The following is an 18,373-nucleotide window of genomic DNA, read 5'->3' as shown; positions in this document are numbered from 1 at the left end:
TACTGTGAGGTTTGTTGTGAGGGGGTGGAAACTGTGCGCCATTGTTTGTTTCAATGTGAGTTTACCGAACGGGTTTGGTTGGCTGCGGGCTTAGATCACTTATGGCAACTGGGGAAGACGTGATTTCTTTGCTTGGATTTGGCAAATTTCTTCATCCCGTGGATCTGCAGTTTTGGGCCTTGTGTTTTCACTGTGCTAGGGAATTTGGTTACATCGTAATCAAGTGTTTTTTGCAAAAATCAATAGCTGTGCTGGGGAGGTGGCGTCCATCGTGCTTAATAGTTTTTTGACTTTTATTGATGCTCAGGTTAATTTTCCCCAGATGCCCTCTTCGCCATCTTTGTCTGTTTGGTTGCCTCCAGCTGTGGGGGTTTTTAAGCTAAATTTTGCTTGCGCAATTGGTAAAGAGCAACATGTATCGGGTCTAGGCGTCATTGCTCGTAATAATTTGGGCCAAGTAATGGCCTCTCTTTCTGAGCAGGTGGGGCTAATTTTGGATGTACATTTCGTGGAAGCGGAGGCAGCATTACGCACTATGAGGTTTGCTCGCGATCTTGGTCTAGCAGATGTACACCTGGAGGGGGACTCATTGACTGTGGTTAATGCTCTGATGGCTGCCAATTGTGCTGATTTTCAGCTCGCTGGTTTTGGTCCCCTTATTATGGAAGCTCGTCAAGTTTCGTCCTCCTTTCATTCCTTCATGGTAAGCCATGTTCGCCGAACAGGCAATGTGGTAGCTCACCGGTTGGCCAGATTGGCTATCTTCTCTCTGGGGTTGCGTGTTTGGATGGAAGAGGTTCTGACTTCGGTTGCTTCGGCTGTTCGTCTTGATGTTGCTGGTTCATGATTTCTCAATTTTTTATTTCGGTTTGTTCTGCTGTGGTCTCTGTTTTTCAAAACACTATCTAAAAAAAAAAAAAAAATCCTTTTTATTAAATGGGCGGATTTGGATTTATTTGCTTTAAATGCATAATCCATTTTGACCTGCCTAAATCCGCATATACCCATCCATTTGCCACCTCATGAGTGTAATTTATCCTTATATTTTAATAAACTCAAACAATTGCACAATTAATAAACACTTTAGTCATGGATCAGAATCCAGTACAATCATCTTTGATTGAGGTGAAAAGAGTCTTCAATGAATGATCTCTCTAAGATCATTTTGGCACTGAGGGCGTCATATGCATTAGTATTAATCCCAATATGTTTTTTATGTTTTATGTTTTTTGTTTTTTTGTTGTTTTTGTTTTTGTTTTTTTATTTTTGTTGTAAAGATCAATGTAATTTAAATTCACCTATCAATGTTTGTTATTTTTCCGAAGTTTAAACAGTTTCAGATACCTTTAGTAATTAATAGAAAGATAGAAATTAAAATATTAATTTGCTCGTGGCACCCGTCTATGCATGCACCAAAATTTGGAGTAAACTTGGGCCACACAAACAAGGGGGAATTACAATTCAATGAGTAGGAATAAAATAAATAAATAAATAAATAAAATTCACAAAACTTGAGGGGTGTAACTCATTTTGTGACGGGGTGCAATTTAAACACCGCGAGGGTGCAACTCTGAGTTGCACATTGATGTAAATTATTTTTGTCTGTTGTACAAAATTATAATTCCCCCTATAAACAATGTACACTGAAAAAATAAAAATAAAAAACAAAAACAAAAACAAACCAACAATATATACAAAATGAGGATGGGTACAAAGTATAATGTTACGCTGTATTTGTTATAGTCAAAATGTTGTTTTAATTTTATTTATTTATTTTTTTTTTGTGGTATTTGGTTGCTACTTTAAAATTAATGTGTTCGCGATTATATTGGTGGAGGTGGTGTAGTGAGGGTAAGTAGTAGCATGGTAATATGTGTAAGATTTTTAAAAATATATATTTAAAAAATAAAATAAATAGGTTAGTTTGATTCATTTGTCTAACCCGTTTAAGCTCATTTATTAAATGGATGAGTTTGAATTAATTTACTTTAAATGCATAACCCATTTTGATCCACCCAAACCCGCCCATTTGCCACTTCTACATCTACTAATGAGTTTTCAAACCTGATTAGCTTTGATACTAAGCTATAATGTCACAAAATTTTATTACTCGATTCTATTACCAAACCATAAAATTAAGTCCACTTCCGAGATATAAAGTTAGATAAAACAAATGAAACAATGAAAGTTTTCTATCATACAAATATACAATGATGAGGTGACCAATACAAATAATTATAAGTGCCCTTAAGTTACATTTAACAATTTGAAATGAAACAAATGAAATTAAAATGGTTTAACCCTCTTTAGAACGAATTGGCATTCCACCTAAGGTAATAGGCCTTGGCCAACAATTAGAGAGACCTTAAGTTTGGCACCAGAAAAATAATCAATAACGTGAGATGAATACTAATGTCCAGTAAATGATTCTAAACAATAGCAATACATAGATAGCTATGATCATGACTTTTACAAGTTATAATTATATATGTAATTTGACTTCTATATCTAAAATATACGTATATAAGTATATATTTTCTCAAAAGTTCATTCTTTAGCCTTCCAAGAGAACCCTTTTTTTTTTTTTTTTTTAATTATTCTTTGCACTTCACCATTTTTAATTCAAAAAGTTTCCAAAACTAAATCAAATCTCAAAAACCGTACACACATTAATCGTTTCGACCTCTTTGCAACTCATCCTTCATAATTCAAACAATTTTCATCACTTTATTTATTTCCAAAGCCAATTCAGAATTAATCCTTTATACCCTCGTTATACTCATTTACCGCAAATAATAATCACATTATTATCAAGCTCAATATCCATCTCATAACACAACCTCAATTATATTCTCAATACATATATTCATAAACAAATATCTCTACGGATATATACACACAAATGATAAAATCTCAATTTCATAAACATTCTCGTGGTCTGGCCAAGTCCCACATAACAACTATTAGCCTATTTTATCGGATTCTATCCGAAAATTACGCATTATCTCTATATAGCATCAGCCTACTTTACGGGGTGCTAACTGGAAGGAACACATTGCCTCTATATAACACATCCGCCTGCTTTACCATGTGTTAACCGAAAGGAACATATTACCTCAATATAGCACATCATCATCTCATTTCATGACACATCATACTAGATTACACATTTCCAAACATTACACAAAACACGCATACTCTATTCAACAACAAGCAATACCATCTTCCACCGGTGGCTAAAGACAAAACTCTAAACCATAATTACACAACTGTCATGATCACCAATTCCATAATTTCAATCATCAATCACTTCTCTTTACATTTCACAACTTCAATTTCTGTTAGTTTAGCTTAGATTCCATCAACAATCATACGATACATAGCTTCTATAATTAAATTCCATTAATTCAAATGTTTGATAATTCCAATAAAATTTCCAGTTCATGACCGTTCAAAATTCACATCCAACCCTTTTTCTCTCTTTCACTTTCCATCTTCATAATTTGGTTTACAATGATTAAAATGGCTCAACAAGTATTAAATTCATTGTTTGTCTCATTCTCAAAATTATTAAACAAAAAATAAAATTAGGCCTTTTTACTTAAATCACCACAATCATGTTCTAATTTCATAGTAGTCTCAATAATTATGTAATCATCACCCCTTTTCTAGCTTCATGAATATTCCATTAAAAATTAGGGTTTTTATGCTCAAGCATCGTAAATATGTTTTATCATCCCCAAATTTCATAATCAACAAAAAAACATTAGGTTAATCCCCAAAATGCAAAACCCTAACTCAAATCTACATGCATTTTAGAAATCTCTACAAAAAAAAATCAAGTTTTTCATGCAATAGAAGGTACAACATATATATCTATAGCAAAGTATTGAAAAGAAGTAGAGACATCCCTACCTCTTGAAGAGAATTCAAGAGAAGAAAGGCCCCAAAATTGACTTCACTGGAATTTGACCTCCATCGGTCAAAATGTAGCCCTTGACACGCTCGTCGTTTTGGCCTTAAGAACTAGTATCAAAATGTTGATAGATTTTGTTGGATCAAAGAAAGTGTGAAGGTTTGTGGATTTGGGTAGAGATAAATGAGAGAAAAGAGAGTCAGAGAAAAGTAAGAGACGGAGAGAGAGAGAGGGAGAGAGAGAGAGATCAGTCGTTTATTCAAACAACTCAAAATTCGAAGTTGGTATAGATCCTGGCCTCGCGAGCGGTGGTGCTCTTCTGCACATGCGGTGCCCCAAACCACACATGGGGCACCGCACGTGTGGTTACACTCAGTTAAAAAATCTTCGCGGGCTCATCTACCACACATGCAGGCCCATTGGCTGCATGTACGAGACCCCCCCTAGAAATCTCAAATTCCTCAACACTAGCACGTGCGGGCCCTCCAAGTCGCACGTACCTAACCACCTATTTGGCCAAAAATTTACCCGAGACACTCTTGCACTATCTAGGGTTGTTCTTATGATCGAAATTTGAAAAATTTTAAAAGATGGGAAAGTTTAAAAATAGTTAGACAAGGTAGGAGAGAAACATTAACAATGCAACACACTACTCAAGACTCCGAAAGTCAAAATGACAAGTTCAAAAATCATCCATCAAATCAGGTCCGAGACTCTGGACTTAGCAATACTTTCTCAACAAAGATTGGGTAACAAGTGAAGGATCAACATTCCCTCCCACTCTTTCTTGATTTTTCTCAAGGTTAAGCTCTCAATTGCCTATTTGGTAATGTTTATGTTTATAATTCTTTCGTTTATACTTACAAAAATTTTGAAAACAGGATACACAAATTTGTTCGGTGTCTATGTTTTGTTTTAAAAAAAATGGAGACAATTTTCAAAATTTACTAATTATATGAAACCAAAAAAAAAAAAAAAAAGGTATTGTGTTTAATACAAATAGCCAACACAAAATTGAAAAGTGTACTGCTTATTTAAGATTCAGCAAGTTCTTTAAATATCAAATTTGTTTGATCACATTTTCCCAACCGTGTGCTCACTCGATATACTCAAACAGTATTTCCATCATAATAGGAAACCTAGTGCACATTGTGTGTATACACCCAGGCAAAGCTGGCTCAACTAGTCAAATTGGTACCCAATCCCATCTGTGGGCTAAGTTTGGTAGTTTTCTTTTTAGTTAGCCAAGCTTGCACATTGCCAAAAATCTTAGGCTGAAGCCCTGATATGTTTTTCAACTTCTTGCCCCTTTCTCTTTTCTTGGGTTCACATTTTGTGATTTCTGTTTAAATTATTTCACCATAAAGTTGGTGCAAAAACTTCAACAAAAGGTAAAATACAAATTCAACTATAAAATTGAAGAAGGCATTGCTTAACAATTGACATTGGATGAAGCCAAGCTAAGTGAATCACTTTGTTTGTATTGCCAAGTCATAAATTGGGAAGAAAAAGAAAATATAGATAAAAACAAGGGTAAATTACATTTTTAACCCTTGTTATTTGATTCAAATTTTACTTTAACTCCTATTGACTCAATTTGAACAATTTGGTCCCTATATTTTAAATTCAGTTTGAATTTGGTCCTTCTATTTAAATTGCACATTGAATTTAATGGTTTTGTAACACGTGTCAATCTTCAAAGGTTCGTTATAATGAAATTGCAGTTGCAAGAAAATTTAAACACTCGAGAAGAAGTTCTACAAGAACATCATGACAATATTAAAGAAGAAATTTCAGCGGTATACCATAAAGAAAATCAAAACAAAACAAAGTTTCAAGAATGCAACCAAATATAAGAAAATGTTTGCTATGAAAAACATTTTTTAGAATTTTTTTGATTTGTAGAAAATATTTTTCACCGAAACAAACAAAGCATTCATTTATATAAAATAAATGCAATTAAATATTTAAAATTGCGAAAGAAAATTAAGTATTCATGTATAATATGCATGGCATATTGTATTATATCATATTGTGTATCATAAAATGAATTTAACTTAAGATACATATCTCTAAAAATATCAAATTGTAAAATATATATTGTGAATCGTAAGATGCAAACAACACTAGAAAACAAGTATATATAAGATAGATCTCATTTATTTTATGTTGGGTTGAATCCAAAATGAGAAAAGAATATGATAGAGAAAAGAAAAGATTAAACATAAAATGAAAAAGAATATACCTTCACTCACGCTCCGCAAAGCATTCCTAGTCAGCACTTTCAGCCAATTGTTTCCAATGCTCTCTTGCTCTTCCTCAATTTTCCTGACAGATTCCTCAAGAGAGGAAGGACAAAAGGCTACCTCAATCATTTGTAAAGTGAGTATATCCCCCAAACCAGATGGTATTTCCTCGAGATTTTTACGCCATCCCAATGATAAGTGTTGAAGCCTTGGAAAGTGACTAGAGCAAGTGATCCATTGCTTAACATTGAGTTCCATTAGTTTCAAGAATTTGAGCCGAGGAAACCCACCATCAATTGTTTCCATTGCTCTCCCCAAGCAGCATGATTTTCTAATTTGAGAAGCTCAAGGTTGGGCAACAACATCCCAAGGACTGATATCTCCTCCCACTCCATCCTTGTAGATTTCAAGGTTAGCCTCTTAATATTTGGAGGAAACTTGAACACTTTGAGATTGATTGAGTAATAGACGTACTTATTGTGTAGCGTCAAAGTCTCAAGGTGTCTTAAAAATTCTAGATTGGGAAACATCGAATTCTCCGAATCTGACATCAGACGTCCACAAATTCCCAGCTTTGTAAGATAAGGAGTCCTTGCTTATAAATCCAAAACAGATCCATAATTGTTTAAGTTTGCGATGGTTCGTAGGTTTTCTAATACAGAGGGATGGTTGTGATCCATTCTGTGTCTTTAGAACTTAACGGCACAGAAAATTTCGCTCCTCCTTTAGCATAAAGATGCATCAACGTCGGAATCTTCCAAATGTCATGTGGCAGAATAACATTAGGCCAATGTGAAAAAATAATAAGTGTTTCAATGTTTGAGAGATTGGATATTGATGGTGGTAATTCATAGTGACCTCCCAAATTAATTGCCAAATACCTCAAATTAACAGGCCGTGGTATGTTGCTTGAAAGAATGGAAATCATGTACCCTAGGTCCAACACTCTAAGAAGTTTGAAGGCCCGACAAATAAACGAGATCATATTATCAAAAGAATTGTCAAAATAACCAATTTGTTTCTGCCACTTATTTCCAAACCACAAGAATGACTGAACAACTGCTGGGGAATAAGACTCAAAAGGAACTTGATCAAATTTTTCTAACAAGTTAGAATTGATGCACATGCGACATTGCTTATTTGCTTTGTAATTACTTGAAGAAAAAGATAAGTGTCTTCGTAATTGTGAATTCAGTGTAGGAAATTAATTTCCATAGCTTTCTTCAAGCATAAATCAAGCAAAAGATCATGCATACAACACGCTTTAATTTGACCATCAAGATTACCGGACTTCTTTGAATTAGATCCATTAAGTAATCCTCTGCTACTTCTTCCAAGCTTCTCTCCCCAATGTTCTGTATAAATTCCTCTGCTACCCAAAACCAAATTAACTTCTGCACCGAAACCTCTTGGTCTTCTGGAAATGCTCCTAAATAGAGAAAGCATAGTTTCAAGTGACAAGGCAAGTGATTGTAACTCAATGCTATTGTATCCAAGCATTGGTTTGGATCACTAACAATGAAGAAGCTTACTCTTTGGGCAACTTGTTTCCACCACTCTTCCGTTTCTTGTTCTTTGCAAGAAGTCCTGCTATTACAGTAATTGCAAGTGGAAGCCCTTCATATTTTTTCATTATTTGCTTCCCAATTTCAACCAGTTGTAGAGGGAAACTTTCATTCTGAAACACCTTCCATCGAAATAATTCCCAACTTTCTTCTTCAGTTAGAAAAGGCAAACTATGAATATGGCTATCAGGTGAGCCATGCATAACCACCACTTTGAGCTGACTAGTAAACTAGACCCTACTTCCATTTTTGTCATTTGGTAAACACATTTTAAGATCAACCCAGGCACCAATATCCCATATATCATCCATGACGATGAGATATCTCTTGCCCTTCAAATTCTTGTACAACATTTCGCCTAGCTTTTCATTACTCATGTCATTATCTTCACCAGAAAGGACATTAAGAGAATGTAAAATGTTCAACAACATTTCTGTTTTTCTTGGTACTGAGAAACATAGGTCCATGCACGAACATGAAAGTGGTATGTGATATAAGGATGATTATACAGTTTTTTGGCTAAAGTTGTCTTTCCGAGTCCAGGCATCCCAACAATTGACACGAATTCTAGCTGCTCCTTCCCTCCAGCAAGTTGCTCTTTTATGGCCAATACCTCGGTGTCAAAGCCCACTGAAATTTCTGCCTCGACCATGGTTCTGCTCCCCATAGATGGGCGGCCTCAATCGGATGAAGATAAAAATGAAATAATTACTTAGAGATGAGTCTCAAACAAAATGGTTTCTAAGGAAAAGGGGGTGAGTTTTCCGGGATGACAAGCTAAGAGACTGGGAGTTTTGCAGGTGATTCATCACAGAATCTTGAAATGGGTATTGATCCCAAAAAACAGAAAAGAAAGATCTTTCAGGATAAAGAAGCAGAAGGGACAACTGGGTTCTTGATTTTGGATCCAAAAGGAAAAATTGAAAGCACAATTGCAAAGCCAAAAGTAAAGAGGAAACAAAAGCGAAGAGTTGTACGATCACCAAGCCATCTCATCAATGTAATTTAAGTTCTCCGTTGACCGACTTTGGAGTAATCAGTTCAGCCGTTGGTATCAATGTAATTATAAATATCAATAATTTAATCTAATTTAAGTTCTCCAATTCACAGACTATTTGGTGTCGGTATCAATTATTATTATTTTCGTAAATTTTTAAACTGTGTCATGTATGGAAAATTTTAATATATATCTTTTTAAGAAGAGCATATTATATGTATTTTTTGTTATGTTATATTTTTTTATTACGATTAATTTTTTTTTAATTATGACATTATTTTAAGAAAAAATTAGTGAAACATCCTAATCTCACTTTGTGTAGTAAAAAATGTTCAAGATATTTTTTTTTATTAATTAAGGTCTCTCGATGAAATTTTTCTGTGATTATATCAGAGAAATTTTAAAATTTTTCTATAAAATCAGAGAAATTTCTTTATGTTGGGATTGAAATTTCTCTGAGTCAAGCAAAATTTCTCTAAGCCGAATTTTTTCTGTGAAAATGTTAAGGAACCTTAACTATTATGAAAATATTATATATCATTTATCTTATAAAATTTTAATATCAGGGACCTTAAGAAAAATTCTCCTTATTTTAATTATAACTTATGAGTTCTTTATTTATGCCTCATGTTGTATTTAGTTATGATTTTTTTTTTTTTTTTTAGTTATGACTCAGAAAATTAAAATTATGTCATTTTTTTTTAGTTATAATGTGCATATGGTATACAGTATTTCCCGTCATGTGCAGAAAGAGAATCAAGAAATTACAAAAAAAAAAATTAAAATAAAATAAAATATCTACCGATTTTTATTAGGTAAGATTGTCGAGAAAAATATATTTTGCTTATTTAAATTCACCGTAGATGTATAGAAAATATCTAAAATACTTGTTTTTATTAAGATTAATTATTAAAATATATTTTTTTGATAATTTTACTCAATAAAAATAGATAGATGGCCTAAATTAAACATAAATAAATAAAATTAAGAAAAACTCAAAAAAAAAAAAATTTGTTAAAAAGTTCAAATCTTAATTTATTTATTTTTTTAATTTTTTCCAAAAGAGAAACTAGTCCTATAAATTTGTTTATGGCACCAACCTCTACCATATGCCCCAGTTCAAAACAACCTTTACCGTGTGCCTGAACTTTTTTTTTTTGGACCTTTACTGGACCCTATGAATGACTTTTTTTATTGTTGTAATCCACTGGGAGTGTTCATATAATTTTTTTTTTTTTTTTAGAAGCACTATTTGAGCAATTTGTTTATTTGGTATAATTTTATTTACATCACATCAACTTACTAAATTAATAAGCAAGGCCTATAATTGCGCTTATAATTTTTGGTGCAATTTGTATAATATTCATTCCACTTCAAATTATTTGTCTAACATAGAAAATGTGAATTTAAAAATAATACATTCTTGTACCAATTTTTTTAAATTTTTTTCACCAATTAAAAAAGCTCTTTAATTATTTTTAATTTATGAAAAAAAATTAAAATTTTAACACAAAAATGCATTATTTTTACATTTTCATTTTTCATGCTAGAGGTAGTTATTCACAACATATATTTTTGACATAATGAAGGCCGACAGTTGTACAAATTATCATATGAGTTAGGAAGACTACGCGGCTATGTGTGCATCCAATCCACTATTTTTCTTGTTTTTAGTGCTATGTAATTTTTAACCTGTGCTATTGGTTGGGCATTGTCACAACCCAAACCCGTCCCTATAGGTTTAGTATCGTAATCGGCCAGTAATCCTCAGATTATCGAAGAGCTCTGATCTGAAATACAAAAATATAATGGGCTAGCGGAAACAAATATAGAAACATACATAATCCATTGAGCTGTGTAGATATATATGGGACAAAATTTTCAAACTTTGTATATGTATATCTAATGCCATAAATACAATAGTCTGACGTCACATTCGTTACAAACATAGCCAAAAGGGGACTTAGCCCGTAATACAAATAAACAGAAAACTTGTTCATATTCTAGAAAGAAAACAAAGTCTTATACGTTCACAAAACAGAGCTACATAACATTAGGAACCTCCTCGGGAGGCACAAAGACTGGCCGACGAGCAAAACTCCATATAGCGATCCCGGTTTCCCCTTTTCATTGGTTGTTATGTACATCTTGTTTACATCCTTTACTCTTTGTATTTGAGTCCTGGGTTGTGTTGGGCAGGTGTGAAATAGGTTGGTTGAGCTTAGAAACCAAGTGTAGTTGCCTAGATTTTGGCCTGTCCGCTTGAGCGGAGATTTTAGCGCTCGAGCGGGAAAATCACCCTTCCAGTATTTTCTCTGCAGGGTTGTCCGCTCGAGCGGGAGTTTGTGTGTTACGCTCGAGCAGGGAGTTAGACGCTCGAGCAGGGACCTGGTTCTGTGAAAGTGCTGGGAGTGTGTATTCAACGCTCGAGCGGCAGTTTGGACGCTCGAGCAGCAGTTTGTGAGTGACGCTTGAGCGGGAGTTTCCACGCTCGAGCGAGGCGTCGGGTTTAAAGCTCCGTGTTTTGACTTTTAAAATTACTTTTTCACATTCATTTCTCTCTCTTACTTTTCCAAAACTCCATTGTTGAGCCTCGCTCTCTAGAACCTTGCCTTCTCTCTAGGTATTGATCTAGTTAGAGTTGTTTCCTCACCTTTGGCCTTTACAAAAGTTGTGTTGATCGTCGAGGGCTACGTTTTGATCCGAAAATATCGAGTTTTGGAGCACGTTGAGTTTCTTCATCTTCTTTCCTTGAACTCCGAATTTGAGGTAGGGATTCCTACTCACTCTTATGGTCTTTAACATAGATTTTTTGGTGATTTTGATAAAGTGTTGAAGTTGGGTAAATTTTGGAACTTAGGGTTTCAAAATGTCAAAAGAGGGTTTTATTATTTTGATTCTAAAAATGAGTATTTTGGGTTTCAAAATAGTGGTATCGATGTTGGTTGTTGATATATGGACCATTGGATCAATATTGGAAAATGAGGGAGAAAGCCCTAATTTGTTGTATAAATTAATTAGTATAATTAATTTGGGAAAAGCGTTGGTATTTGGAATTGAGTTGAAAATAATGAAACTGACTCATTACATGGTAGAATAGTGGAGTTGGATTTATTAATCGCTCACTCTTGAAAACATTGATATTTTATCTGTTAAAGCTTTTATTATCTGTTTAGAAATAATTGCTTAGGCTACCGGTGGAGGGTATTTTTAATTGTTGTAGACAATGCATGATGATTAGGCAACTTGAAACTAATCAATTGGATATGTCATAGAGTATGACGGTTGATAGAATACATTAACTTTATGTATTGATTGCTTGTGTATATGACCAATGTGTATATACTTTGTGTATGTGTGTGGGAGGAGATAGGAGATGTACTCCACAGTTTAGGAGAAGATAGGGGATGGACCTCTAAACTGGATATCGTTTGGGAGGAGATAGAGGATGGACTCCACTGATACAGCTCATATGCTTGTCAGATTTATGTGATGATACAGCTCATATGCTTATCTATGGAAGTGATGATACAGCTCATATGCTTATCTTTGGAAGTGTTGATACAGCTTGTATGCTTATCTGTTGAAATGTGGATACAGCTTGTATGCTTATCTGTTGAGATATTGATGTAACTAATATGTTTATCTATTGTGGAATGGGAAATGTTTAATATGAGTCACGGTCTCATATAAGTGAATGATTAGGCTCTGAGCCATTAACGTAAATTGTGGAATTGATAAGAAATGGAAAATGAAATGGAACATGGACATAGTGGTCTCGTAATGAAAAAGGGTTATGGATTAATGTATGGAATTGAACATTTATCAATTGCTAATGTCTTAGTTATTGCTCATATTGTGTTTAGCATATCTCTACTGGGCGTTGGCTCACCCTATATGGGACATTATTTTCAGGTATAGGTAGCATGCCACCTCCAAGGACGTAGCTTGGATGATGATGTGAGTTGAAGACTCTTTTTTTTATTTATTTTGTATGTATTACATGTGTATCGAGCCAAGGGCTCATTTTGTATAGAGTTAGTACTCTTCTTTTGTGTAACCAAGTGTTAACTTAGAAAGCTGTAAGCCTTTAGGGCATTTGCTTTTGTTGTTAACATGTAATACCTTTGTACAATTTACTCTGATGAATAGAAATGGTGGGTTTCTTCTATATCAATGTTTGCCAAAAGGGATGGATTTATGTATTATTTTGGGGGCATGACACTCCAGGTCATCAGTTCTAAGCCTGGTCATGTGCCTAGTCACCTATATACATAAATAATGAAGTGAGCAGAATCCCAGTGAATAATAACAAAGTAAAGGGTTAAATGAATGATGTCCATCATAGATTTGGAAACAGATTTTATATTAGAAACATATTCTTATCAGAACAGAGTCTTATGCATTTTCATATTTCAAATCAGAAATAGGTTCATATACATATCCTTGTTCGAATCATATAGAGAAATCGAAGTTCATGCTTAATTATACGTAGTATATCCAATAGCACTACCAGATCAAATACAGAGCATTATGGATCATACTTGTCAATTCTATAAAGGAACCTCCAGTATCAGGAACAGATAACATACTTGAGCTACGGTATTATTACCCCTGGGCAAGGGCCATGTGCTAAGGATGCTATAAATACATTTCAAAAATTTGGACAATCATTCATTTCTACGAAGCATAGCATTTTAGAAAAACTGATCATTTCATATCATCAGAAAATAATTAAAGTTAAACATAACTTTATAGAGTTATTACTCATAGAAGGCTGCGAAAGCAGATAGACTGAGCAGACAAATCAGATATCTTGTGGTGCGTGACCTATACAAACATAACAAATATATCCTTGAACCACACACCCAGATAATACTTAACTCATTCCATTCATAATGTGTTTCTAAGTCTTATCCTCCTTATTGTGTCTTATTGTGTCTTAACTATGGCATAGGAATACCTAGGATGAAATGAAGATGCCAAAAAAGGTTGTTCAACACTTAATGAAATTTGCTAAAAACAGGGTTCTCGCTCAAGCACAAATTTCTTCGCTCGAGCGGACATTAAAAAATGTGAGTGGTCGCTCGAGCGCAACTTCCTTCACTTGAGCGGTCTGTAAACTCTGCAAAAGTACTGGTTGTGTGAATTCTCCGCTCAATGGTCACTCGACGATCGCTCGAGCGTGAGACTAAGGTCCTCGCTCGAGCGCAACTCTTGTCGCTTGAGCGGTCTGCAAAAATGGTAAACTTTTGGGAGCATGCATTTTACGCTCAAACCAACTTTTGGTCTCTCGAGCGGAAGTGAAAAAACACAAAGTGGTCACTCGAGCGGAGAGCAGAATTCTGGAATTTCCAGATTTGTTTCCAAGCTTCAAAACTCGAATTCAAACCAATAAATCATGTTCTTTTGGGCTAAAATCTTGAGAAAACATGTGTAAACTTAGAAAACATTATGAATTCAAAATCATTTTGAAAATCAAGGCCCAAGAGCATGCCGATTAGTCAAAATTCAACTTGAAACTTCCAAAACATAACATGCATGCAATGTCTTGAACTTAAACCTTTCAACACATGATCAATTAAGGTCAATTGATAGAAAATGTGCTAAATTCTTAAAAGCAAGCTAGAATTATGACATGCATGAGAAAATTCTTTCGAAAATAACATCAAAAACCATGAAATGCACATGTATGCATGATACACTCCCATAATCATCTATCTAAGCTCAATTCTAGCATTACACAACTTAATTCTTTGGATTCATGTGCTAAGTGACTCAATTCCAAAGTTACAAGGTTGAATGCTTACCTTAGATGATTAATTATGCCCTAAATAGTTAATTGTGTGAAGTTCCAAGCCAAAACCTCCAAATTATCTAGCAATGTCCTTCTCTACCTGAAGTTTGATCTCAAGCTTCTTAGTTTCTTACTCCCTCTCACGTTTTGGTCTCAAGAGTGCAAATGAAGTGATGAGGAAGAGATCTCAAGAGTTATATTGGCCTTATACAGGCTACTTAGATAGTCTTACTTAATTGGCTTAAGAGTAATCAAGTTTCCTTATTTTATTCTAATTAATTCGTTCCAAATCGAATTTCAACTAAACCTACCATAAAATTATAAAAATTCCAACTAACACAATAATCAAGTCAAATTCGTGATCGGATGCCGACAAGGCCTTCAATTCGCAAAACGAAACAAAACATTAACAGATCTTTATTCAATAGATAGATATAAGTACAAATAATGCAAAACACATGCAATTAAATTAGAATTTCATCTTAATTACTCATTAAGCATCTTTAATCACGGTTTAACAATTAATCATAGGTCAAGGTTATTACAGGCATACTGCTAACGTGAAATTCTCGGAAGACAGGATAATTACTCAGTTACGCTAGGATGAATAGAGGACGCAGTTTCTCAAAACTCCCAAATTTATTATGCAGAAATTCACAAGTAATTATTTCATAATTTAGTATCTATGTTAATGTGATGTTTTTAAGTAATAAGAATACTGGTAATGAAGAGGAAAGATTGGCGAAATATCCTTCATATAGTTTTGATAGTAGGAGAGGCTTAACCCTTACTAGTTAAGATCATTTAGTGTTATTATTTTAGTAGTTTAGGTCCTTTATAAGTGTAAAATACCTAATTTACCCTCGATAGTTTGAAATTGGTGTGAAAATTTTGTATCTCGTTTCAACAGAGATCGCGTTAGGATTTTGATTTGAGATTCCGATTTCATTTTTGTTTCCGATTCAGATTTCGATTTCAATTATGATTTTGTTGAGCCTTTTGTTTTGGAAGCTTTATTCGAGTTGATTTTGTAGAATTCTCTCCGATTCTGATTTCATTTTTGTTTTGAGATCAGGATTCCGATTTGAGGGATAACATTATTCGCGATTTTGATCGCTCGTTTCTAGTGGAGGTGTTCGTTGTTTTCGATTTAATTGTTAGAGATTTTTGTTTGGAAGGTATGCTTTTTGTAATTAATTCTCTGTAATTTAAGGTTTTTTATTTTATTTGTATTGATGGGAAAAAAAAATTAGTGATTGAATTTGACAGAGAAAAAAATTTAGTGTGCAGTACATTTATGATTTGCAAATTTATGTGAATTAGATTTTGTGTTTTGGAGCAATGATACAGTTGTAGTTTAGTGTGTAACATGTTTATAACTCACTTTTTTCAATTTCCTCTCAGCCCTGGTGGCACTAGCTGCAACAGTATTACAAGTTAAATACTCTTTTACTTTTATATTTTGGATTAAATTACACTCATCTCCCTTGATGTTTAAAAAAAGTACAATTAGTCTCTATATTTTTGACATAATTACAATGTTTTATTTTTAGTATGGCTAAAGCTACTAAAACTAAAGCAGATGATTGATAGACACTCAAATAAATAAAGATAAATATATATATTATAGTTGAAAATAGATGATACTATTTTTTTTTCTCTATTTATATGACTACCAAATTACTAATGAAAATTATCTAATTGTTATGTGAATTAAAATTTCAAAGTAAGTTGTATAATTATGTCAAAAGCGTAAAAAGACTCACTGAGAAGTGTAATGTATCCTTATTTTTTTAATACATTTAAAAAATAAATATACTCAAAGAAATGAAATAAGCACTTTAGTCATGGGATCAAAATCAAGACAATCATCTTTTATTTTGAGGTAAAAGAGTCTTCAATGAATGATCTTACTAAGCTCATTTTGGCATTGATGGCGTCATATGCATTAGTATTAATCCGAGGGAGAATTTACGTGTAAATTCTAATAGGTAGACTTATTGTCCAGTAGGTCCTGTAAGAATTAATGATATTTTTCATTATGTACTATTAAAAAATCTCACTAATTGTTAATTTTCAACAATAATTTGAAATATTATCACAAAAAATGTCACTAGTTATAAGTTTTAGCGACAGTTTAAAAAAATCGTCACAAAAAAGTTAGCAATTTTTAACTTTCAACAACAATTTAAAAAATTCATTACAGAAAAACATCACTAATTATAAGTTTTAGTGACAATTTATAAAAACTGTGAAAAAAAGTTGCTAATTGTCAATTTTTAACAACATATGTAAAAAAGTGTCACAAAAAATTATTTTTTAGGACGATTTTATTATGACTTATTTTCAATAAGATTTTATAGGAATTAAATCCAATTATTAAGACCTATTAATAGGTTACCCTAATCGAAATATATATATATATAGATAGATTTTAAGATCAATTTAATTTAAATTCACGTATCAATGTTTGTTATTTTCCTAATTTTAAACTGTGTCATGTAATTTAGTAATAGAAAGATGGAAATTAAAATATTAATTTGCTCATAGGCCAGCCTATGCAATATACTTGACTTTTGAGTAAACTTGGGCCATAATATAGTTTGTTTCCAAATGTTATTTCTATATTTTCTTATATTTGGTTGTAATTTTAAAATTAATGTGCTAGTGGTTGCATTGGTGGAGGTGGTGTGGTGGTAGTAGCATAGTAACATTGGTATAATTTTTGTCAAAAAGGTCAACGGAAAATATTTTTCATCTTTTAAAAAGAAAAATTGTTTGCCACCTAAATTAGTTAAATCAAAATGTTTTTCAATTGCAAAATAAATATGACCTTTTATGAAGTGTTTGAATTTAAGCTCTAAAAAGAAATGTATGTATATATATTGCTCTTTATCTTTTATTATTTCTATAGTTTATTTTGTAGCTAAGTAAAATAAAAATAAAAATTAATATTTTATAAATGGGTGATCCGGGTTGAGTTGGTCTAAAAATTTTTATCCCAAACCCAGTCCAAAAATTAAATGAGCTGGAAATTTTAGTCTAGTTCGATCCTATGTACTCAATATTTTTTTTCGAATCTTAAAAATATTGGGCAGGGCTAGAGGGGTTGAGTGGGACCATTAGGGCATGACCACCCTTACATCTATAATGACCTTTTTTTTTTTTTTAATTTTTATAATGAAAAGATCACATTAAATCATATTATTTTGTATAAAAATTATATATAATTTGTGTGTGTGTGTGTGTGTAAACTAGCACTCACTAATAGTTATATTACAACCTCTACTCCTATTGAAATTTTGACACTAAATATGTCATGAACTAATACGTCAATAATTTAATAACAAAAAGCACTTACAAATAGTTATATTACATACAAGCATACTTTTTTAATCTATTTTTTATTTTTTATCGGCAAATGTTAGTTGTTAGTTGTTAGATTAGCATCTATGAGAGAAAATCTCTTCACTCTTGGTAAAGTACCAAAGTGCTTGCACACTCTTAATTCAACTCTCTTAAGGGGAATTGAACCCATGACCTCCTTAGAATTAAGTCATAAAGAAGACATGGTGGCCAACTACATACAAGCCCACTTAACTAACAATTTCTAACATAATAGTGCACAATCAAACTCTCAATCTCTATGCCCAATTTCTAATACATTTTCTCTAATAACACTTTGAAAACACCATTTCTGTTTGATTTAGAGCAAGCGAGGGAAGCCCCTACTACTAATAATAATAATCCCCTAATAATAATAATAACATTCTAATATACCCATCTTTTAAAAGGTATATTATATGCATTTTTAACTATATCATTTTCTTTCTTAATTATGACATTATTTTA

The sequence above is a fragment of the Camellia sinensis genome, chromosome 11, assembly GCF_055761805.1.
Source record: "Camellia sinensis isolate YWXY chromosome 11, ASM5576180v1, whole genome shotgun sequence".
NCBI lineage: Eukaryota > Viridiplantae > Streptophyta > Magnoliopsida > Ericales > Theaceae > Camellia > Camellia sinensis.
Note: the sequence above shows the minus strand (reverse complement) of the source record.